This window comes from Diabrotica virgifera, chromosome 9 (genome assembly GCF_917563875.1).
Source record: "Diabrotica virgifera virgifera chromosome 9, PGI_DIABVI_V3a".
NCBI classification, from domain to species: Eukaryota; Metazoa; Arthropoda; class Insecta; order Coleoptera; family Chrysomelidae; genus Diabrotica; species Diabrotica virgifera.
This window is the reverse complement of record NC_065451.1, coordinates 174,185,011-174,211,581: the sequence shown is the minus strand read 5'-3', so window position 1 is coordinate 174,211,581 and position 26,571 is coordinate 174,185,011. Positions and strand designations below refer to the sequence as shown.

General features: G+C 33.7%; 1 protein-coding gene across 4 annotated transcripts in view; it reads right to left on the bottom strand.

Annotated features, from left to right (window-relative positions):
* LOC126891928 (probable ATP-dependent RNA helicase DHX35) overlaps positions 1–26,571 on the bottom strand; it is a 396,116-nt gene that overhangs the window by 101,585 nt on the left and 267,960 nt on the right. The gene's annotated exons all lie outside the window — the stretch shown is intronic.

Genomic DNA, 26,571 nt, shown 5'->3' with positions numbered 1-26,571 from the left:
TCTTCCCCCATACGTCTAACATGTCCGTACCTTTAGGTTACAATTAGGCCAATAGGTTACCTTTAAGTTTTTGTGATAACTGTCACACTTCTGAGCCATAGACGATTACTGGTTTTAATATGGTATTATATATTCTTTTTTTCGTTTCCGGTGTTATATTTTTTTGCCACAATACTGAATTCAACGCACCTATAACTTGTTTTCCTTTGGTTATTCTGTCTTTTATGGCTTCATCACTTTTCCCTGTCTTTGTCAGTTTTACCCCCAAAAATGTACATTGGTCACATTTCTTAATAGTTTCATCTTCTAAATCGAGGTCATCTGCAGTATTTTCTCCTCCTACGCAAAGATATTGTGTTTTTTGGACATTTACTTCGAGGCCCCATTTTTTGTACTCTTCCATTAGTTTTCTAGCCATATACTCCAGGTCTTCTTTGTCTTGGGCAATAACTACCTGGTCATCTGCATAGTGCAACGTATACAGGGTGTAACAAAAATACAGGTCATAAATTAAATCACATATTCTGGGACCAAAAATAGTTCGATTGAACCTAACTTACCTTAGTACAAATATACACACAAAAAAGTTACAGCCCTTTGAAATTACAAAATGAAAATCGATTTTTTCGAATATATCGGAAACTATTAGAGATTTTTTATTGAAAATGGACACGTGGCATTTTTATGGCAGGAAAATCTTAAAGAAAAATTATAGTGAAATTTTTGCACCCAATAAAAATTTTATGGGGTTTTGTTCCCTGAAACCCCCCAAACTTTTGTGTACGTTCCAATTAAGTTATTATTGTGGTACCATTAGTTACATTCAATATTATTAAAACTTTTTTGCCTCTTAGTATTTTTTCGTTAAGGCAGTTTTTATCGAGTTGCGGCTTCTTTTTTAATATGTTTACATAAAATATTTATGGGGTTTTTGTTCCTTTAAACCCCCCAAATGTTTGTGTACGTTCCAATTAAACTATTACTGCGGTACCATTAGTTAAACATAGTGTTTTTAAAACTTTTTTGCCTCTTTGTATTTTTTCGATAAGGCATCTTTTATCGAGATGTGGCTTCTTTTTCAATATGGTTCAAAATCTACCTAAAAATATAAATCATAAATAAATTTTCATATTATTACCAAGTCTCCATAATCGTACTTAACTATATACAAATTGTTGTGATCTTGATTATTGATATGAGATAATATTTTTATATGTCATTTAATTTAATCAATGCTTTAATACTAATCTAATTAATTTACCAGATCACATATCAATGTGTTTTCAATCTCAGGGCTTTTTATAAAATTAAGTACTTACATACGTGGCTTCTAAGTATTTCTTAATGGTTCCTAATCGGGATAGGAAAGAAAAGAGTAAAATAATAACACATATGGGTTACAATTGTAATCAAAATATTGTTTATTTTATTTAAATGGCAATCACTGCTTAATATTTGCTATATCTTATTATTCTTAAACATAACATTTACACATGGGAATCTTATTTCCTTTTTGTTTCCAATTGAAAGTTTTTATTAACATTTAACTATTATGATTTATTAGCAACAATTCTATTTAAGTTTGATGAAGCTTTTCTGATATTATTGATTATGTTTCTTCAATTTTAAATGTGGTATTTAATACGAAAAACCCATACATTCATGTCCAAACAAATGAGACTGACCTTTTTCTGGTGCTCTGAGAATGTCTTCACACAAGACCCGTTTCCTGCTATCCTTGGCTGCAATCAAAACCTCGTCCTGGCTTCCAGTAATGTTCTCCTCTGAAACTAGCTCGTATAGCTCTCGTTTCCTGCTTCTGTCGTGATGCTGTGTTCTACCTTTTTCGAAACTGCAATCAGCTACCGGGAACTCTTGGCTCAAGGAGGTTCTTTTACTCTCAACCTGGCCTACCTCTCGTTCTACGATCGATAATCCACACTCACGGAACTACACCGGCTTTCTCACTCTCCGTACACTACCGTCTACTACTCGACTTCACTTCTCGACAGCTCAAAACATTCTGATCTCTATTTGTCATTCATTCCCCTACTTTCTAAATATCCCTTCCAGATTCACAAATCAAACTTCCACCACCAACTCTCATTCGCAGTATTCCTCAAAACCAATTTTTAAACTTTCTAAATATGCTTAATGGATTTCAAAGAAAATAGTTAATTCCCATTCTAAAATTACTTTCTACTATATACAAATTTTTAATGACCTATTCTCTATTTCCACTTAGTCTTATTTAGCATCGGCTAATGATCGATCCTTCCGCGAACAACGATAATGACCTATTAACGATTTCACTTGAGTCTTATTTAATCACTTCTTAAAATTAAATATAACAATTTGTTGTATACAGGTTGTTCTAAATTTATATGCCCGTGGTTGAGAAAATTGAAAATATTTTATATTAAATTGAATTCTGTTTATAATTATCAAATTTTAATTTTCATATCAAATAGAAATATAACAAAATATGTGGTGGGTTTGACAAATATTCTAAATATCTCGATAAAAACTGACTTTTCGTAAAAGTACTGAGGCAAAAAAGTTTTTAAAATATGGTGTTTAACTAATGGTACTACAATAATAATTAAATTGGAACGTACACAAAAGTTTGGGGGGGTTTAAAGGAACAAAACCCCCATAAAACTTTTATGGGGTGTCCAAATTTAACTATAATTTTTACTTAAGATACTACTACCATAATAATGCCACACGCCCATTTTCAATTAAAAATCTCTAATAGTTTTCGATATATTGGAAAAAATCGATTTTCATTTTGTAACTTCAAAGGGGTTTAACTTTTTTTATGTGCACATTTGTACTAAGGTAAGTTAGGTTCAATCGAACTATTTTTGGTCCCAGAATATGTGATTAAATTTATGACCTGTATTTTTGTTACACCCTGTATAACGTTTCATCCCCATCCCTTTACACTTCCTTTTCCAGTGCCTGAGTGCTTCATCGATATATATGTTGAACAGTATGGGAGATAAACAACAACCTTGCTTCAGTCCTTTTGTTACCTGAAAACCATTAGACACCTCTTTTCCTATTTTAACTTTTGCTATTGTGTTCTTATATAGCATCGATTAGTGTAACACTGATACTGGTTTTCTCCAATACTTTCCACAACTTCGCAACAGGCACGGTGTCATATGCTTTTGTTAAATCGACTAAAAGTAAATGCACTTCTCGAGATCTCAGTGTTCTTTTCTCGAGTATTTGGGATAAGCGGAAAATACTATCTATTGTGGACCGTCCTGCTCTGAATCCGTTTTGTTCTTCTGTTCTGTTCTTCCATATAATCTAGTAATAGAATTACATATTCCGAATGTAATAGAAGCGCATAATATTTTCATTTATGAATATTGCCAGTCGCATGATGTTGATGTTGATGCTGATATTCCAACGCAACCCCTCCGACCTCACACAATAGGCCAGGGCAACAATATACCCTGTTCGTGACATCTCAACAGCCAGGGTACTGAAGCGTTTTTTCGACAGGTAATACCTATAAGAACAAATTATAACTATTTCCTGCGTAGGATCTGGCGGCCATTTTTATTTATAAAAAATTTAGTGTCAAAAAATCGCCTTTTTTCCTTTTTTTTTTTCAAATCAATGGAAACCATTAAGACTTATGGTTTTCTTAGTACAAACATCTTCAAGAGAATGGAAAAGCTTTAAAACGTTTGATATACAGTTTGATATACTTATTTATTTTTAATATAATTGCGAAAAAAGGTCGAAATTGCAAAAATTTAATTTCGCAGTAACTATTGTAAAAATAAGTGTAAAGCTTTGAAATTTTTGTCAAATGAAGGTTATTTGTTGCTTAATATGTGATAAAAATTTCAAAGCGCTTCATTCAATTGTTTAAATTTTATTCAAATTGTTTATCCCAGAGATTTTTTGCAATAACATAAGTAAGAAAAAAATGATTTTAGAACCATTCTACAGATGTCAAATGAAAGAGCATAAGCTAAACTTTCAAATGGGTTTTAAAAAGTAAATAAAAAATGCATTTATTAGTAATAAACAATTATGCAAAAGTATCGTTAATTTTTCCTTATAAACATTTTAAACAACTTAAAAAAAAAAAGAATGTGTGTACTTTGTACGCACGTAAGAAGTTATACTTCTATTATATGATTTCAACGAAATAAATATACTTTAAACAGTTTCTCTACTACTTTCCAAAAATTTTTATTAAAACAATAACAACAATTAAAAACATAAAAGAATAAAACACACACAAACACATTGAAAAATGCCACAAATGATTTCTGAACAATAATTGTTGCCAAAAATTTTAATTAAATACGTATTTTCTGAAAAAAATTATATAATAATATAACTACTTACAATCATAAAATCTATAAAAAAAAAATAAAAAAATGATATAACTTGCATTGGGCTTGAATCTACTTCCCGTGTACCCGCCGTACGAGAGTCGAAGCGATTTCAAACTGCACCACCTTCGCGTATACGTCATGTGGGAATATACACAAACTGAACAACTTTTTGACATTTTGTTTATATGAATTTTTATTGGTTTGATTTTTGTCGAATTAAAATACAACAATATATAGAGTAAGAAAACGATACCTTAGATGAAAATTTGTAGAAAGTTTGTTCGTAATCAGATTATGTAAATTAAAGCATTGCCTACTGAGGGTATAGCATAGCAAGTACTCGGTAAGTACATTATTTTTTTTACATTTTCCAAATAGGTATGAAGATAATTTTTTATTGAAATACAACTGAAACATTTAGAATTTAGTTACCTGTGGCTTTTCAAAACTATTTAGAAAGTCACTATAATTATAAATTTGATTTTATTTCTGTCCTCACAACAATAAAAACTAATATATTATACAACATTTTTGTCTACCGATAACCTCCATATTGAACAATTATTGACAGATCATTTCAACACCCAATCAGAGCCCGTATAAAGACTAATACCAAACTGTCGGTGTGCGCATGCGCTCAGATCACTATAAATTCACCCTCAATCTCAATCGCGCCTAAACAAGTATAACTTCAAAAATCTATTTTTTTACCGTATTTTAGGTGCCCAACTACCAAGTAGTGTTATGTACATGAAAATTGATGAAAAATTGTAATAAATGATCAGGGCCCCCGCTACCATATGTGCAAAGTTTGCAATTCACACGGGCGCCATCCTTTAGGGGCGCCAAAACCAGGGGTCAAAAATTGCAAAAAAAACAAACAAAAAAAAATTAATTTTAAAATAAAAACTTAAAAATTAAATAGGATTAGGTATATGTAAATAGGAGAAAAGGAGGAGAAAAACAGAATACTTCTGTCATATAATTAGAGGACCTAAATACCATCTACTTCGCCTTATAATACAAGGAAAAGTGGTGGGAAAGAGATGGAATGGTCGAAAGAAACTTTCATGGTTGCGTAATATTACACAATGGTGGGGAACCACAGTAGAAGAATTATTTCCCGCAGCAGCCGGTAGAGAAGGGTTTCAGAGACTGGTAAACATGATGACGGCCAACGTCTGAAAACGCACAGCCCCTAAAAGAAGAAGAAGATATAAATACACACGAAATTTAATTAGTATGTATATCATTCAGTTACTGCCGATTCCTATTTGCGAGAACATGTCAAAAGTCAGGCATTTTAATTTAGTTTGTTATGATTTTATTCTTTTCATTTTGATATTTTAGTCTACAAATTAGTTCATTTACTCACGGTTTTTGCTGTGGATTTTAAAGAACCGCTTGTATTGACATGAAATTTGGCATACACATAGGGAACATAGCAAAGAAAAAAACTGATAGTGTGCTGATGTGTGCTATGCACTGGAGTGAGTTTCACCCCTTCTTGGGGGTGAAAAAATATACGTTAAACATAAGTCAGGAATTGAATAAACTGAGAATAAATTCTAAGCAACTTTTGTTGTATAGAGTCTTTTCACTAAGTCAATACTTTTTGAGTTATTTGCGAGTAAATATGTTCTTTTTTCAACACAAAACCCTTATATAGCTTCCAAAAAAGTGAAAAAAATGGTTTACATAATAAAAAGTAGGTTCTTATTTGACAAATTCCAAATCGAATATTTCCAACGTGAAATAACCAAAAAATTAAGCACTTTTCGGGGAAAATTCATTACAACATTTTTAAAGTGCTTTATTTCTGTTTTTAAAAAAGTTTCTAGCATCAAAAGTAGGTAAGTTACGCTCAAAATAATGTTTGTCCCTTTGTTTGGTAAAAAAAATCGTAAAAATCACCCTCTCATTAGGATCTTAAATGAAATTAATCCTAATGAAATTATTTTACTTACTTTTGATGTTACAAACTAAAAAAAAACAACAAAAATAAAGCTTATTTTAACACTTAAAAAAATCTAATGAGTTTTCCCCGATAAGTGATTGATTTTTTGGTTATTTCACGTTGAAATATTCGATTTGGAATTTAACGAATCAGATCATAATTTTCATTAGCTACAACTCTGCTTCTACTGGGTCTAAAGACTTCATATACATGTCTTTCACTTTTTTATAAGTTATATTTTTGCTAAGAATATTTTTTCGATAAAATATTTTCTTTTTGAGTTATTTCCGAAAAACCGTTTTATTTTGTTGAAAAATGAAAATACTTACTCGCAAATAACTAGAAAAGTATTGACTTACTGAAAAAACTCTATAGAACAAAAGTTGCTTAATAGTGGAGTCAATGAAGATGGATATGAGTTATTACCTCAGATTTCGTTGAACCTCCATCGATTTTCATAAAAATTGGTGAGTGGTTAAAGAATACCTCAAGGAACAAAAGTTATATAGCATCAACTTGCGCTTTTGCATTTTAGGGGTGCAATACACCCCTACTTTTTAAATTGTAAAAAATGCAGATTTCCGCATTATGGCGCAAGTAATCTCGTTTAATTAAGAAAAATAAATATTTTTTTTATATTTATGTGCATGAATTACATTTTTTTTTAATTTTACAAACCTTATAGCAACCAAAAATCCGAAAATTAACAAGTCGAAAATCACGAAAACCTTATTCTTCTATATTTCTGAAAGTGTAGTCACTGAATGTTTTCACCCACGATTTCTTTGAACCTTCATCGATTTTCATGAAAATTGTTGATTAGTTAGAGGATACCTCAAAAAACAAAATTGATATGGCACCAAGTTGCGCTTTCTGAATTTTAGGGGTGAAATCCACCTTTTTTTTTAATGATAAAAATGCAGATTTCAGCATTCTGGCTCAAGCAATCTCGTTTAATTAAGTAAAATAAATAGTTTTTTACATTTATGTGCATGATTTATAATTTTTATTAATTTTTCAAACCTTATAGCAACCAAAAATTAGAAAATTTGCAAATCGACAATCACGAAAAAAATTATTCTTTTATATTCCCAAAAAGGCAGTCACTGAAGGTTTTCACCCCTGATTTCGTTGAACCTCCATCAGTTTTCATGAAAATTGGTAAGTAGTTAGAGGATACCTCAAAAAACAAAAATGATGTGGTACCAACTTGCGCTTTTATCCTGGGGGTGCATGTTACCCCTTCTCATGGGTGAACACTATTTTATTAAAAATAACCCCATAATTAGATAGAGGAGTAAATTCTAAGCAAACTTTCTTTTATCAAGTTTATAAATTTTTTATTTAAATAATATTTCATAATTTAATAAAATATTATTGGTACAGTAAAACCTGACAATAACGGCCACTAAAAATAGAAAACAATTGGCCGTTATAGAAATGTGGCCGCTAATGCTAGGTTTCCTTTTCCACAAATACATAAAATATAATTGAAAATTTATTTATTTTAGTAATTAAAGAAAATCTAATTAAATATAATTCTACAAACAAACGGAACATACTAAAACTAAATTCAATTTACTACAAAATAAAACAATATCTATACGAAAAAACAACTACAAGAAAAACATAATTTTTGTTTATTTTACATTTTTTTAGATAAACGAAACATACTAAAACTAATTTAATATAGGTAATACATAATATAAAACAACATACTATAGCTACTACGAAAAATACGCTTATCACTAAAGTATCGTCGTGCTTTCATGCTATATTCAACAAAACCAACTTGGTACGGCCTATAATTAGATATCGCAAATCACTTTGGCTGATTTTGTCTGCATATATATTATGTTTGAGGAATCCCTTTTTTTTGTGAGACTGGATATAGGACATTTCTCAAGTATGAAGTCATATTCATGGTATATCGTTGCTATACAGGGATAATAATCTGTGCAATGTTATGGAACAGGCTACGTTAAATATGAAGTAAATGTGGAAGATATACACTGGTTATTCATTTCAATTTAATTTGATTGTTTTTTAATCGTTTACAATATTTAAAATAATTAAAGACATAAAGTTAGGGATTTCAAAAATTAATTCAGTTCTCACTGGTAGGGTGGGAAATAATAAAGTGCCATACAATAACATTTCATTACAATGCTCATTACAGACATTACAGGCTGCTCCGTTTGAGAAAACTCATACTCTCAAACTTTGAGAAAACACCCATTCAGTTTCGACCAACCCTGTATTAGCTAAAATTAAACGTTTTGCTAGATTAATAATTTTTAACAATAATAGACTATATTAAAAATCACTTGAACATAAATTGATTTTCTGATGTCAAATCACTACAATTATACAGGGGGTGAATATTGCTATGAAATTTGAAAAAAACGTAATTATCTTTTAAACTACTTCGTATAACATCACAAAACCTGATATTTTAAGAAATAAAACATAGAGGAGAATCCAAAAATGTAAAAATATACAGGGTGTTCCATTAAACAAAAGATAATTTTGTTTCACCCTGTCAATATGGGTGGCCCTGTATATTTGGAAATGTATTTAAATTCTGATATTATCTATGCCCCAATCTCACCTAAATAAACTTTTTTCGTATCTCCTACAACAAACGACTAATTGGACTTCCCACAACCTGTATACATACAAAATCTCCGCTATAAAATTTTTTCAAAGAAAATGTTATTGTTTTTTTTTTTAAATAACTCCGTTAATTTTCGAAATATGAGATTTATCTAAAAACCATTACAAAGCTAAGTAAAAGGTCTATAACACTGTATTAAACATAATTTTCTAAATCCTTTATTTTTTTTTAAATACAAGGTGAAAGGGCCCCGCTTACATGGTTCTCGCAGTAAAATTTAGGTTTTAAATGTTTCTATCTCGGTTATTTTTAGTCGTAAAAAAATATTAAAAAAAGAAAAAGCTTAAATAAAGTTAAAACTAAAATTTTGTTCTCTACCATTTTTTAAGTATATCGAGTATTTTTGGAGTTATTATCAAAAGAAAATGAAATTCACGAAAATTTGAAAAGTTCTAATTTTTTTTAATCGTATTTTTTTTCAAAAATATGCATTCTAAACCGGTCAAAATTGTTGAAGTTATTACTCATCTTAAAATAAATAAAGTTTTTAATGGGTTACTATAAATTTTAATTTTTGTGGAAATGACGTATGTTTCATTTTTCATTCTTCCCTAAAAAATCTGAAAGGGTCCTCTTATTTCCATCATAACTTGCTTAATTTTGATGCTATCGACTTCTTATATAGCTTTTTGATAGTTACCTTTAAGTACTTTACTAAAATGTTTAGTGTCTATATTTAACAAAGTGCATCGTTTTCCTTATTTAAGCTTGAATACTAAGATTTGAGTACTCGCGGAAAAAAATATACATTCAATTGCATATAACTCACTTTGTATATGTAATAAAGGATTTTTCGAATAAGGAGCTCATTTATTTTTATATTATCTTCGATTTTGGTAATAACAACTTTTTTGAAGAAACTTATGGTTTTTGAGTTATTTATGAAAAACTGCTTTAAAACATGGATTTTTTCAGGAAAAATCAAAACTTTTGATCTTTAATAACTCAAAAACTATTGATTTATTGGAATAACTTTATATAAAAAATTTTAATTATAATTTGTCCCTCTATCGATTAGTGGGATTATTTTTAATAAAATAATTTCCACCCCCGAGAAGGGGTGGCATCCCCCCCCCCCAGGGTAAAAGCGCAAGTTGGCACCATGTCACCTTTATTTCTTGAGGTATCCTCTACATACTTACCAATTTTCATGAAAATCGATGGAGGTTCAACGAAATCGGAGGTGAAAACCTTCATTGACTCCACTATAAAATTAATCATTCATTTTGTCCCATTCTGGACTTTCTTGAACGTATGTTTTTCACAACCGAGAAAGGACAAAACTCACATCCAGGGCAAAAGCACACATCGACACAATATCACTTTTTCTTTGACATGTTTGCTATGTGTATGCCAAATTTCATGTTAATCCAAGCGGTTCTTTAAACTTTTACCGGAGGTTTTGCCACATTTGCCATGAGTGAATGGACTATAAATATGACCTCTAAAGTTCATTTTTTTGGCTTTATTTCAAGCACCTACCCACCTTAAAAAAATAAATAAAAAACATGATACAAAATGCCTCAAGGGGCGCCAAAATAATTTTTTGCACATAGGCGGCAGTAACCCTTACGGGGGCCCTATAAATGTATATAATTTATTATATAAAAAAATAAAAAGTTTATAAGGAATAATTGAGCATACTTTTGCATAATTATTTATTACTAATAAATGCATTTGTTATTCTTTTTTTTTTAAACCGACTGAAAATTTAGCTCATGTTCTTTTATTTGACACCTATAGAATGGTTCTAACATTATTTTTTTCTGACTTATGTTATTGCAAAAAAAGCTCCTGGGAAAAACAATTTGAATAAAATTTAAACAATTGAACGAATCGCTTTGGAATTTTTGTCACATATTAAGCAAAAAAGAAACCTCATTTGACAAAAATTTCAAAGATCTACACTTATTTTTACAATAGTTAATGTGAAATTAATTTTTTTGAAATTTCAACTTTTTTTTCGCAATTATATTAACAATAAATGAGTATATCAAACCTTGTAATACGTCGATTTAAAGCTTTTTCCATTCTCTCGAAGATGTTTGTACTAAGAAATCCATAAGTCTTGCTGTTTTCCATTAATTTGAAAAAAAAGGAAAAAAGGCCGTTTTTTGACACTAAATTGTATACCTATAAATAAAAATGGTCGCCAGATCCTACGCAGGAAATAGTTACCATTTGTTCTTATAGTTATTGTCTGTAGAAAAAACGCTTCAGTACCCTGGTTGTTGAGTTGTCATGGATAAAACCTTATTACCCTGTAACATCAAACTCCGGCTAAAAAAGTATAATACTTCTGTTATGTAGATAAAAAAAGATATGTTACCGGCCAAACCCGATTTTAGGATAAACTAGTTTGGCCTAGGCTAAACTAGTATTATATAAAAAAAATACTGATTATTTTTTATAGTATGATTGTTTGTATTACAGAGTATTTTATTCAGTTGAATTATCTATTTATTTATGCTTTATGCTATGCTGCAATGTCCTTATTAATATCAGGATAAACTAGTGTGTCCTAGGCTAAACTAGTTTATCCTATCGCGTTTAGCACAAATCAGTTTGGCCCAGGCCAAACTAGTTTATCCTATAGCGTTCAGTACAAACTAGTTTGGCCTAGGCCTAGTTTATCCTAACGCGTTCAGGACAAACTAGTTTATCCTGAAATCGGGTTTGGCCGGTAACATATACACTGATTTGCCTACCGCTTCAAATAATCTATCATTTATATGAATATAATAAATCTTCAATTAACTATTAAAATCATAAAAGTGTTCAAATCATAAGGTTTTCAATGATCAAATCCAGTGTTTCCACGTTATCTACGTTCTAAGATAATCGAGGTTCTACTGTATTTTTTAATCTTCCAATAGAATTCGACTATAGCATAGTCTTTTATTCAAGTATTTTCGTTTTAAAATTTGCAATACCAAGTTAAAATTAGCGTTTATTTACATACTGGAAACAAAATCATTATCTACTTTGCATGATAATCCTCATTATAAAAACAACCTGCATTCGCTGTTATAATTTATCTATAATGTATGCTATTTTATTTGCGGTATAAACGATAAACTGGGGAATTTGAAAATTCGATATGAAAACTCCCTGTTTATATAATTGTAACAAAACATCGGTTGATTGAAACAATAGTTCAGTCAATTCTCCAAAAAAGATGCAAAAAAGTTTACCACTTCTACCCCCGAGCTTCCCCCAAACCCCGCTCGCAGGGGGGAAATGGAAAACGTCGATTTACCAAGAAAGAAATCTAGCTGAGATAATATTTTGAACAAAAATTTTGACGGTAAACACTGGATATCTTTTGATCAGAGTGCCCTATCCACAAAACTCAAAATTTGTCAAAGACAAAAAAGCTATGCGATAAAATAACTATTGCCCTAGCCAAATCGGACGTCTATGACCATCATCATCATCATCATCATCATTTGGCTCTACAACTCCATGTGAGTCTTGGCCGCGTTTACTATTTCCCTCCATTGTTGTCGGTCCTGAGCAGCTATTTCCCCTTGCTTTACTCCCATTTTTCGTAGATCACTGGCCACTACGTCCTTTCATCTCTTTCTTGGGCGACCAACTGACCTTTTGCCATCGGGCCTTTCCCAGAATGTGGCGTTCAGAAGTCTTTCGTCACTTGATCTTAGCACGTAACCCGCCCATCGTATTCGATTTGCTTTAATGTAGCGTATTACTATGTTTTCATCTCCATATATTGTCTGGAGTTCATCATTGTGTCTTCTTCTCCATTCTCCTGTTGTCTCTTCTCTGCAAGGCCCATAGATAGTCCGCAGTATCTTTCTTTCAAGTACCAGTAATTTTGTCGTTTAGTCCATGTTTCGCTTCCATACGTTATTGTGGGACGAATTATTGTCTTATATACTCTTATTTTTGCTGGTCTTGAGAGTATTTTTGATTTAAGTAGGGTCATTAATGAGTAATATGCCCTGTTTCCTGCAATGATCCTGGCTGCCACGTCCTTTTCGTATTTATTTTCAGATGTTATGATCGCTCCCAGGTACTTAAATTCTTTGACGACTTGAAAGTTGTATTCATTAATTGTTACGTTTGGTCTAACCCTTGGTCTTAGGTTCTTCGTAACCACCATGTACTTGGTCTTGTCCTCGTTGACCTTAAGACCAACTTCCTTGGGTCCGTTCTCGAATAGGGTGAAAACTTCTTTTGCATCTCTGGTGGATTGTGCAATTGTGTCCACGTCATCCGCAAAGGCCAATAGTATTTTTGATCCTTGGGCGGCAAATCCGTTTTTAGTTGTGGCTGAGCTTTCCTTACTGCATGTTCCAGTGTGAAGGTAAACAGCAGGGGGGCGAGAAGATCTCCTTGTCTAAGCCTGGTGTCAATGAGGAATTTCTCCGACGCGGTGCTGCCAATTCTGATTCGTGCAGAAGCGTTCTCCGTGCTCACCTGTGCTAATCGTACCAGATTTCCAGGTACTCCCATTTCTACCACAGTCTCCCACAATGCTTTTCTGCTGACAGAATCTTAAGCTTGTTGTTTAAAGTCCACGAAGATTTGGTGTACATCGCGGTTGAATTCCCAGTTTTTTTCCAACACCTGGCGTAAAACGAAGATCTGGTCTATGGTCGACCTTCCCGATCTGAATCCGCGCTTTGGTAGTCGCCTATTATTTCCTCCGCGTATGGAGTTAGTCTTCTAAACAGTATTATGGATATAATTTTGTATGTTGTATTGATTAACGATATTCCTCTATAGTTCCGACATATTTGTTTGTCTCCCTGACGTCTATGACCGTTTTTTTTCCTGGAAGCCGTCTGTTGTGAACCGGTTGTATTGCAGCCACTTGGCTTATTGTACATCTTCCATTCGTTTATGAAACCCATTCCAGAATTCTGGAACCCTGTAGCAGCTTGTACAGGTCTAGTGGGTGTGTGCCATATATATTTGGAGTCACTTCCATATCTCCGAAACGTGTTTGCCGCCTCCGATCCAATGCCTCACAGTCATGCAAAATATGGTTGATTGATTCAGGTTCTCTGTTACAGAGTCTGCAGCTCAAGTCTCCATGAAACAGCCCCATTGTATACAGGTGACCCTTAACTGGCGCATGTCCAGTGAGGAAACCTGTTATGACCCTGAGCTGATTCCTGCTTGTTTTCAGCAGTAACTCAGCCCTACTAGCACATGTCCGTCCGATATACATCTTGCCATGTGTTTGACCGGATACACTCTCCCAGTGTGAGTTGTGTTGGCTTCGGATCCAGGCTTTTTTTCGTTCACGGACGTTGCTTTTTGGCACTCCCACGGCCGGCTCTGGACCCAGGTATTTTGTAGCTGATGCTCTCTTGGCAAGTGCATCAGCTCTTTCATTGCCGTATATGTCCCGATGACCTGGAACCCATACCAGTATAACACTGTTACGTTGTGCCAGTCTGTCAAGTTCTTGTCGACATTCCCACACCAGCCTAGAGTTCACCTTAGGATTTATAAGAGCCCCAATGGTAGTTTGGCTATATGTGCACATGTTAACCCGCTGCAGTTCGAATGCCCTCAGGTTGTTGTTTTCTCTCGCACATTGCAAGATTGCAAAAATCTCTGCCTGAAATAGGGAGGTATATTCCCTCAGTGGAATAGAATGTTGAAATTTCCACCACTACAGAATATTCCTGCGCCCGAACCGTCTGCAGTTTTAGACCCGTCCGTATACCAGGTGTAACCCTGAAGTCTGGGTCGAGAGTTTCCTCTGTCCCATTCGTCTTGTGGGCAAATGTCCACTTGAAAAGGTACTTCAGGCTTGTATCTTGATGTCATATGGTCAGAAATCATCATCCATTCTATCATCATCAGTCTATGACCGGTACTAGAAAATCGAAATTGATGGAATCGAATTATCTCTGGAAGATAAATTATAAGCGTACCATTTTTCATTTTTCTAAATACAAGCGTTCTGGAGGTATTAAAAAAACTAATTACAAGACGCCATCTTCAAATAGCTCTAGCTCCCTAAGGAAGCATTTTCGGACTAGGTGAATTGGGTTAAGTGTTAAAATTAGCTGAGGAATCTCCAGTCTTCATTTGTCAGGAGAGTTTCTGGACACCCTGTATAATATCTGCGCTCTGCAACAGTTTGTCGAGCTCTTGGCAAATTTTAATTCTTCGAGTACTGCCATTACAATGGGTTGGTTTAACTACATTACTTGTATATTTCTTATGGCCGGTTGTTCAACTGGAGATTATCTTCAGATTAAAAATAATCTTCAATTAAACTTCATATTTCGTTGTTCAATGCAAGTTCAATACCTGAGATACTATTTCCTCAATATTATTGACCCAGTCACCATCTTCTTTTCTTTTGTTACCATCAAACTTAATATATTGTTTAAGTTTTTTAGATATCTTCCAAATAGAGTAATATGTGTTATTGGTGGCAGTGAGACTTACAATAAATTCGTTTTTTTTTCGAAAATTCGAAAAGATTTTGTCCTTTGTATTCTTGAAATTTGTCTATTTTGTTCTTTATATTCTTATAATTCTTCCTAGTTTTCTCTTTTCGCTGATCGCATAACTTAGAAGATGTAAATTTACGAAGAAAAGCATTACACATTTTTGAAATCTTCTTCGTCAACAATTTTCCATCCACTATTGAATGTAGGTCCCTCCCAATTACTTCTATCTTTCTCTATCTTGAGACAACCTAATCCACTGTTTACCAGCCACTGTTTTTATGTCATCTACCTATCTCTTTCAAGGTCTTCCAATGCTTCTTGTCGTCCTCCTTGGTCTCCATTTTAGGATTCTCCGTGTCCACCTGTTATCATCATAGCTGGCTATGTGACCGGCCCAACGCCATTTCTTCTTCTTCTTCGTGCGACTAGGATTACTCCTGTTTGTCTTCCTCTTATTCTGTTTCAGTTATTGTTGACTGTCTTTCCACCTTTTCGGCGGCCTTCCAACGGGTCTTCTGCTACACGGCTTGTCGTTTTTACAGATATTCGCTAATCTATCTGGTCCCGTTCGGTTTACATGTTCGTTCCAGTTTTTCTTCTTGTTTTTATCCAACTGTTAATATTTTGAATTTTGTATTGTTCGCGTATACTTCTGTTGCTTTGTCTGTCTGCTAATGATATGCTCGCTATTGATCTTAACCCCTTCGGTACGGTGATGCACCCGTGTGCATCATGCTTGACTGTCCGCTCAGTACGGTGATGCACACGGGTGCATCATGAGTTTTCGTTCGCCATATACGGCGGTGCCACCATCTGCATCATATTTCAGGTATTTTTGTTCCGTCCGAATTACCTTATTCAAATCTAAAAGTGGGGAAACCACGCCCAAAAGTGGGTGATGTCCAGAAGGAGATTAGATTTAGTTAATTTGATTGGTGATAAGGATGTTTGGATGTTTGACTGAAGGGATTGTGTGGGAGGTGAAGTTACTGTGCTGCTGTTTACAACTTACCTTAGTATCCCTTGCAAGATAATTCTGATGGAATTACCCAGATTGGGAGACTGGGACGATATCAAGCACAAAAAATCTGGGAAATTCCATCCGAATTATCTCGTTTATCTTTTTTAATAATTTTTGTTTAAAATGGTATTTTATGGATAAAATTTAATTTAACTCACATACTATGTAGAATAATAAATTTAATAAAAATAGTTTTATTTCTAAAATTAGTCTAAAAAGGGAAGTTCCCTATATTGGCTGTATACCATATAGTTAAAAAACTCTAACATGAAGTAAAAACCACTTCTATGTAAATGGTATATTTATTAAAATTTTAAAAATCCCAATGGATTGAATAAAATGTGTCCAATTCAGAACGTTTTCGGACCTATCAGTCCATCATCTGTGAATTCGAATACTTGCTAAATAGCCCCAGAACCAAACAATGGTTGAATTTATAATTCGATCTACATTATGTCAAAGTAATATTAAACAGGCTAAACGCCGATGTTTTTCTTTTAACATCGGCGTTTAGCCTGTTCAATATTACTTTGACATAATGTAGATCGAATTATAAATTTAACCATTGTTTGGTTCTGGGGCTATTTAGCAAGTATTCGAATTCACAGATGATGGACTGATAGGTCCGAAAACGTTCTGAATTGGACACATTTTATTCAATCCATTGGGATTTTTAAAATTGTAATAAATATACCAATTACATAGAAGTGGTTTTTACTTCATGTCAGAGTTTTTTTTCTAAAATAAGTGTTATTATTACATTAACTTTAATTAGTTGTAGTGTGATACTGTATTTTAAACGACCGCGCGAAGCCGCTCGAATCCGTACATAGGAGCCGACTTGCCGAATGACGGTCCGGCACGAAGAGGTTAATACTTTCATTTTGATATTGTTGATTTGTTGTTTCGTCTTTCTTCTGTAGGTAGGTCCTTGTCTCCGCCGCATATGTTAGCATTGGTCTTACTGTTGTCTTGTATACTTTCATTTTGTTTCCGTAGTCAGATATTTGTTTCTCCATTGTCTCCATATGGTTTCTCGGAGGCAACCACTTACTCTTGCTGCTTTTGCTGCTTATCTTGTGGTCTCTGTTCTTATATTTCTGTCACTAGTGATCTCTACTCCTAGGTAATTGAATTTCATTACTTGTTCTACAATTCTGCCGTCCATTCCTAGTTTGCATTTACGCGGATCTTTACTGATCACTGTACATTTAGTTTTTTCTACTGATATTCTACGTTAATCAAGAAGTTCATGCATGTTTTATCGATTTTGAAAAAGCGTTTGACAGAGTACGCCACGATAGGCTAAGAGACATTCTTGAAAGAAAAGACATAGATAATAAAGTTCTGCGAATAATTCTCAACTTATATTGGAATCAGAAAGCTAACATCAAAATAGAAAATGAGATATCAAAAGCAATAGAAATACGTAGAGGAGTAAGACAGGGATGCACCTTGTCACCACTGCTATTTAATGTATATAGTGAAAGCATCTGTCAGGAAGCCCTTTTGCAAGCAAATGAAGGAATCATAATCAATGGAGAGGTTGTAAATAATATTAGATACGCAGACGACACTCTACTAGTTGCAAGAACAGTAGAATAATTACAACGATTACTTACAAACATAAATATTGCTTGCAACAATTATGTGTTACAACTCTGTAACATATCGTTAAATTCACGGCTCTCTTATTCACTTCAGATTTTGACAATTCTCACTTGACATGTCAAGTCATAATTAAAAAATAATTTTTGATGCATAGCAAATTAGTCAATTAATTTAGTTATTTTAGTATATTAAAGTGTTAAAAAGTATTTGTGATACGAAATAAAATAAGTATATTTTCCCAAGATAATAAACCCTTTATTTCAACGCCGCGAATAAAACCTTGTTTCGACTCGACAAAATTCATCAGAGTCTTTGGAATCAACCTAGAAAGAATTTTTCAGAGTCTTTGCGCTCCCATGTGGTATCCATGTCGTTTTCTTACGCCATTTCATTTTTTAAAATTCTTCCAAAATATTCCTGATCTTTGTTATTTCTGATCTTGTCGCTCAGTGATATTCCAAGTTCCAAGCACGATTATTTCCATTGCTCTTTGCGTTGTTTCTAGTATTTAGCAGATTCTCTGGTAAGGACTACGGTCTTCAAACCCCTTTTTCTTCAAGTTTATAGGAAAGGAGGTGTTTTTAAGATATATGTTAGTTTGCCGAAAGCGGCCCATGCGAGTTGTCTTCTACTGTTTTTTTTAAATAGAGTTTTGAAATAAATATTTCAAAAGTTTCTAATTGAGCATCTGAAAAGGAGTCGTATAGTTATATTCTAGAATCTTTATATAATTAATTTTTTAATTGGAAAGTAAACAAAGATAAAATAATACTGTTTTTTATTTGGACCTAATCAATTTGCTCCCACCTTTAAGAAAACAAAATTCAATCATATGATCGTTTGATAATATAAACATATTTATTTCATGTTCCGGCGTGGATTTAAAATTTGAGGATGCATGATAACCAACTTATCATGTTTTTATAAAAAATGAAATTCGACCGTTGAATTGACATTTCTAAGATGTTCACAATTATTTCTAAGAAATCGGAGAAAATACAATAATTTATGAATATAAATACAGTAGGTGTTATAAATATTGATAACCAAATGATCTTGAAACAACGTGTATTAACTACCTATATTATTTTTTATTTCTAAAAAACAGATAAGAAAATAATAACATAATAAATTTTCTGATGTTTATTGAGGATTATTAATAATAAAATAATATTTTTTTATGTCATGCACGTGTAAGTAGGCTCACTGAAAAGATGGTGAAAAAACACAATATTCAAAAAAAGCCCCTTGTCAAATGATCCCTCTGATTTGCAATGCCTCACCCCTGGACACTTTCTAATTGGGAGTACTCTTACTTCGTATCCTGAAAAAACATTAATACAACTTCCAGTTAACAGACTTAACTTGTTTCAACGACTTTCACAAATACAACAGTCGTTTTGAAAAAGATGGTCGGTCGAATACCTGAGCCAATTACATAGCCGGCCAAAATGGTCCAAATTAAATGAAAACATTAAGGAAAATGATCTCGTTTTGTTAAAAACTGACAACTCTCCCCCTCTAAAATGGCCCACTGCTAGAGTATTAGAAGTTTTTCCCGGTTCAGATAATCATGTTCGGGCAGTCAAGATTATGACTAGTACAGGAGATCTTGTTTGACCAATAACAAAATTATATCCCCTACCGCAGTACGACTAGCTACATTTTCCCTTTCTTCACTTTTAATAATAGTCCGTCCCCTCCCCCTTCCCTTTTTACATATAACATTTATTACTCCCATTTAAGTCGGGGGGAATTATGTTACAACTCTGTAACATATCGTTAAATTCACGGCTCTCTTATTCACTTCAGATTTTGACAATTCTCACTTGACATATAATTAAAAAATAATTTTTGATGCATAGCAAATTAGTCAATTAATTTAGTTATTTTAGTATATTAAAGTGTTAAAAAGTATTTGTGATACGAAATAAAATAAGTATATTTTCCCAAGATAGTAAACCCTTTATTTCAACGCCGCGAATAAAACCTTGTTTCGACTCGACAAAATTCATCAGAGTCTTTGGAATCAACCTAGAAAGAATTAGGTTCCCTTTCTTATGTGTGGAACAAGATATTCGTCAATTCAAAGAATAAGTTGGTGGAGCGTTCCTGCACACCAAGTATATGGTCTTCAGTAAAATCATGACACAACCAGCACATATTAGTATAAACGGCATTCAAATTGAAAAAGTATCAAGTTACAAATACTTGGGAACTTTAATAAACGAAACTGGAGACCAAAACAATGAAATAAAAAGACGTATCGAAATTGCCAGGGCCACCTTCATAAAGATGAGAAAATTCTTCTGCAACAGAGATATAAGCATCCCTCTACGATTAAGAATGCTAAAAGGCTACGTATTTAACACGCTATTATACGGTGTAGAGGCCTGGACTCTCAAACAGACCAACATAAAAAATATTGAAAGTTTCGAGATGTGGTGTTACCGTCGAATGCTGAAGATAAGTTGGGTTGAAAGAATCACAAATCTTGAAGTAATACGAAGGATAGGAAGAGACCCAGAAATTTTGTTAACGATAAAACGAAGAAAACTCGAGCATTTGGGTCACCTGATGAGAGGTCATAAATACGCATTACTTCAAAATATAATGCAAGGAAAAATAGAAGGAAAACGGAATCCAGGCCGTAGAAGAATGTCATGGATGCGGAATTTGAGAGAGTGGTTTGGCTGCACCACTAATGAACTTTTTAGGTCAGCTGTAAACAAAGTCAGGGTAGCCTTGATGATTTCCAATCTCCGATAGGAGTGGCACAAGAAGAAGAAGACTGATATTCTCATATTAAATTTATTTGCTGTGATATTGAAGGTGTGGGATTTCCAATCTCCGATAGGAGTGGCACAAGAAGAAGAAGACTGATATTCTCATATTAAATTTATTTGCTGTGATATTGAAGGTGTGGAGCTGCCTTTGTAGGTTATTCTCGTTATCAGCAATTAGTACCGCATCATCGGCATAGCATACTATCGTGATTTTATGCGCTCCCATGTGGTATCCATGTCGTTTTCTTACGCCATTTCATTTTTAAATTTCTTCCAAAATATTCCTGATCTTTGTTATTTCTGATCTTGTCGCTCAGTGATATTCCAAGTTCCAACCACGATTATTTCCATTGGTCTTTGCATTGTTTCTAGTTTTTAGCAGATTCTCTGGTAAGGACTACGGTCTTCAAACCCCTTTTTCTTCAAGTTTATAGGAAAGGAGGTGTTTTTAAGATATACAGAGTCGGTATTTTGTTATCGATGGTATGCGCATTTAATAAGAGCAACAAAGAGACATGTATTTATTATACATTTAAAACGGGTTAGAAGATGTGGGACGGTCGAACGTGGCGGAACTGGGAAGGGTCACCAAAAAATTTCGGGTCGTAGGTAATGGCTTTGTCAGACAGTGTTGCCAAAGTTGGAAATTATCAAAAGAAAATATTAAAATAGAAAAAATAATATATTTAACTTTTTGTAAACAGATATAATAAACAAATTATTTAAAAGAAAAAAACTTAAGTAAAAAAATATTGTTTTCGCCAATTTTAAAAAATGTGAAAACGTTGAATTATATTTCAACGTTTATTTTTTTATTAATTTTTTCTTTTAAATAATTTGGTTAGTACCTACACTATTTGTTAACAAAAATTAATATAATATGTTTTCTACTTTAATTATGCAAGTTTTTCTGTCCCAGAGACTTTGTAAACACAACTTTTCCGTCATAAGATCAGACAGAAGGACAAATGAGGTGTAAGAGTGAAAGCTCTTAACCCAAGGATGTTATTAAAGTGAGACACTTGATCGCACAAGTACTATTTTAAAGTCGCCGAAATAGTACAAGCGACATATTATTCGACGCGCCGTAGCAAGATGCTTCCGGTATTAGTCAAGTCCGACAAAAAAATAGAATGACAAATGATGTGTCGAATGAGAGCTTATAACCCAAAGATGGCATTAGAAGTAAGACATTTGACCTCGGACTTCCGTTTATAGAGTTACAACTGGGAGTACGGTTTTAATGACGCCGAATTAATACAAGCAATGTATTATTTAACACGCTTTAGCAAGACGAAAACAAATGTATTGTACTATTTCGGTGATTTTAAAACAGTACTTCCGGTTGCAACTGATACCATCTTTGGGTTATAAGATCTAATTTGATACCTTGTCTTCGTATTGCTAAAGCGCATCGAATAATATGTCGCTTGTACTATTTCGGCGGCTTTAAAACACTACTTCCAGTTTCAACTCTGCAACCGGAAGTGTGAAGTCCAATTTCTCAGCTTTAATACCATCCTTAATTCGACACCTCATACTTACTACGTACTACGTGGCGTTACAACCCTTCGTGGGTTTTAGCCCACTCGACAGCAGGCCTTCACTATTCTCTGTCTTAGACAATCTCTGTCCAGTTCTCCACGCCCGTAGCTTTCAGGTCTCCTGCTATATTATCTTGCTACCGGAGTTGAGTGTTTTAATAACGTAGGAGTTATATTCGATAGACAGACGGACGGACAGACTTGCACAAAGCCGGAAAAATATAATGGTTTTCGTCTTGCTAAAGCGCGTCCAATAATAAGTTGTTTATAATATTTATTGGGCGACTTTAAAATAGTACTTCAAGTTTCAACTCTAAAACTGGAAGTGCAAGGTCAAATTTCTCACCTTAATAAGATCGTTGGGTAATGAACTTTCATTCGACAGCTCATTTGTCCTGCGTCTTATCTAATGACGGAAAAGTTGTGTTTACAAAGTCTCTGAGGGAGAGAGAGACATGCGTAACTATCCATCAAAGTAGAAAAAAAATAATACAGTGATGAGCGCGCTAATAACCGGCAAAATAACGCAAAAGATGGAAAACTTAATACGTTGTGAAATAAAAAGAGATGAAACTAGTAGATGTGTAAAATTATCGATAGGAACCTATAAGTTTACATTACATCAGGTACCTACATAGTTTCCCTCCTTTAGACGTCTGTGACAGAAAACATTTAGAATTTTATAAAATTCTCCTGTCACGGTTAGATTTGTTATACTCCTCAGATATGTCTAAAGGTGCGAAACTATGTAATGTTATGTAAATTTATAGGTTCCTATCGATAATTTTACATCTCTATTAGTTTCATCTCTTTTTATTTCACAACGTATTATGCTTTCCATCTTTTGCGTTATTTTGCCGGTTCTTAATAGCGCACTCATTACTGTACCTATATTATTTTTTGTGAACAAATAAGTACATCTACTAAACAAATTATTTAAAAGAAAAATATGTATAAGTAAAAAAATAAACGTTGAATTATAATTCAACGTTTTCACATTTTTTTAAAATGGATGAAAACAATATTTTATTATTTTTAAATAATTTGTTTATTATATCTGTTTACAAAAAGTGAACTACATATATTATTTTTTCTACTTTAATATTTTCTTTTGATAATTTCCAAATTCGGCAACGCTGTATGACAAAGCCATACCTACAACGCGAAATTTTTTGGTGGCTCTTCTTACTTCGGCCGCCCAATATCTTCTAACCCGTTTTAAATGTATAATAAATGCATGTCTCTTTGTTGCTCTTATTAAAAGCCCATACCATCGATAAGAAAATACCGACTCTGTATGTTAGTTTGCCGAAAGCGGCCCATGCCAGTTGTCTTCTACTGTTTTTTTAAATAGAGTTTTGAAATAAATATTTCAAAAGTTTCTAATTGAGCATCTGAAAAGGAGTCGTATACCCTATTCCACGAACATACGCCTGTTTTGGATTATTTCGACAACGAATATTTTACTGTGCAAAATAAGAACAACGAAAGTAAATTGCAAATTACATTGTTGTTTATTGGAATAATTATTAGCGCCATTTACTTTCGTACTTCTTATGTTGCACAGTAAAATATTCGTTGTCGAAGTAATCCAAAACAGGCGCATGTTCGTGGAATGGCCCATATATAGTCCAGGGTAATAAGGATTTTCTCGGGACACTCAAAGATCCAGGTAGCTGATTACTTTTTTAGTTATTGTAGACCTATAGGAAGAAAACCTACCTGTTTCCTGCCTAAAGTTCGTGTCCGTTTTTTAATTATTAACAATTTAGTGCAAAAATCGTGATTTTTACGATTTTTTGCACCCCATTCAAAAACTAAATAGTTGACATAAAATTACAAAATTTAGTTTTTTAGAACATTGAAAACCCTTCAAAATGCCGGTTTTTGAAAGTTAATAAGTTAATTTGTTGCTACGCAAACTGCAAAATAAGTGAAAATCGTTATTTGTTAATAACTTTTACTAAAACTACCTTAGAACTTTAGTGTTTCACCCAAAGTTGGACATTGGGGTCAGGCCCGGACTGGCCCGCCGGCCCACCGGCCCTCGGGCCGGTGCGCCTTTTGCCTTCGTTAGTACCTATCTATTCATAAAAAAAATTAAACTGGAAAAATTTTTTTTGAAGCTTTACACAAAGATGATACCATTCTCCTAAAAAATGTTTTTACATGCCTCAGTAATCAGAATCCTACATAATGAAGCCAGTTGGTACAATAAAAGACAACTTTTATCAAGCATCAGATAATCAAATAGTTTAGCTACGTCGGACGGCGCCCTCGAAGACCATTTTTACAATTCGGGCGCCTTTCATATGTATCAATATCCGCTGTTTCTTTTATAATAGCTTGGATGCAACTAGCGGCGCCCTCGAAGACAATTTTTACGATTCAAGCGCCTTTCGTAGGTAATTTCCGCTGTGTGTATTATAATAAATAGCTTAGACGCGGCGCCCTCGAAGACGATTTTTACGATTCGGGCACCTTTCGTAGGTATCAATATCCGCTGATTTTTTATAATAAATAGCTTGGATGCAACGAGCGGCGCCCTCGAAGACAATTTTTACGATTCGGGCGCCTTTCGTAGATATCAATTTCCGCTGTTTCCATTATAATAAAAAGCTTAGACGCGGCGCCCTCGAAGACAATTTTTTCGATTCAGGCGCCTTTGGTAGGTATCAATCTCCGCTGATTTTATTTTAATAAATAGCTTAGATGCAACGAGCGGCGCCCTCGAAGAAAATTTTTATCGACGCCCTCGAAGACATATAGGTATTAATTTCCGCTGTTTCTAATATAATAGAAATTGCGGATATTTATACCTACGAAAAGCGCCCAAATTGTAAAAATGGTCTTCGAGGGCACTGCGCCTCGCATCTAAGCTATTTGATTATCTGATCTCTGATATAAAGAATGTTACATGGTACATCCCACAATTGGCCTAAATTATACAGGTGTATTTTTCTGCGCTCCATAACTACGGTATACATACTGGATTGTTGCGCCCCAGAATCCTAAATAATGAAGGCAGACAATGAACAAAATAACTTGTCAACATGTATCAGGTATCAGATAATCAAACAGCTTAGATGCGATGCGCGTCGCCCTTAAAGACCATTTTTGCGATTCAGGCGCCTTTCGTAGGTATCAAGTATCAATCCCCGCTGATTCTATTTTAATAAATAGCTTAGATGCAACGAGCGGCGCCTTCGAAGACAATTTTTACTTTTACATTATACATATAAAATTTTTGCCTCTAGAGTGCTACATAATAAGGCCAGTGGGTACAACAAAATTCAACTCGTTCAACTCATATCATGCATTCTTTATCTAATCTGCTACCTTTAAAGCTAATCTGATACCTGATACGAGTTGAATTTTGTTGTACCCTTCTTACTCTAACGCTCGGTTTCATAATCACTTAATGTGGACTTTAAATTTTAAGTTGGTACCCTTATCAATGCAATTCATATGGCTAATGTCAACGTTAAAGTGAACTTTAGTTAATGTTCACTTTAAGTTGATTATGAAACCGGGCGTAATACAATTAGTCCTCAGATATTCATGCCGCTCATTGCACCAGTATGGTTGTTTCCTTTTATACCTCCCGTTTGACTTCACATAAGCCAACTGTGATGTCGCCCTTAGACCCTCGATCAACTTACTTACATCCTCGCATCTCGGACCAATCAAGCCAAAAGCATCCATAAAAACCTCCTCATTTAAAAGTCTCTTTAGATCGATATATCTATCTTCCTGTTTCTTCCTCTTGCTCGTTATTTCAAAACTCACATATTTATGTAAGCTGAGCGATTCTTCTTCCAAAACAGTCTAACTTATGACCCTGTTTAGAAGTGACGTTGAAACCAGTGAGATGTTCAGAAAGGATTCACTATTATCTCTCACAAACGTAGGTGCCTTACTGTCATTTAGCAAAGTAATCCCTGTGGCGTGGATCCATTCTGATAGGTTTTTCCCTGTCCCATCAGATCTCCTATGTTTAATGATTCTTTGTCGAGAGACCAACTTTACATTGGACTCCTGAAAGAGGATCACGTCACAACTTTCTCTTCGTGCAAGTGTTTCTGCAACATCGTGAGCGGTCCTCGCCCTTCCCAGATTTATTTGAAGAAACTTCGTATTAGATAGTTTTTGTCTGATTCTT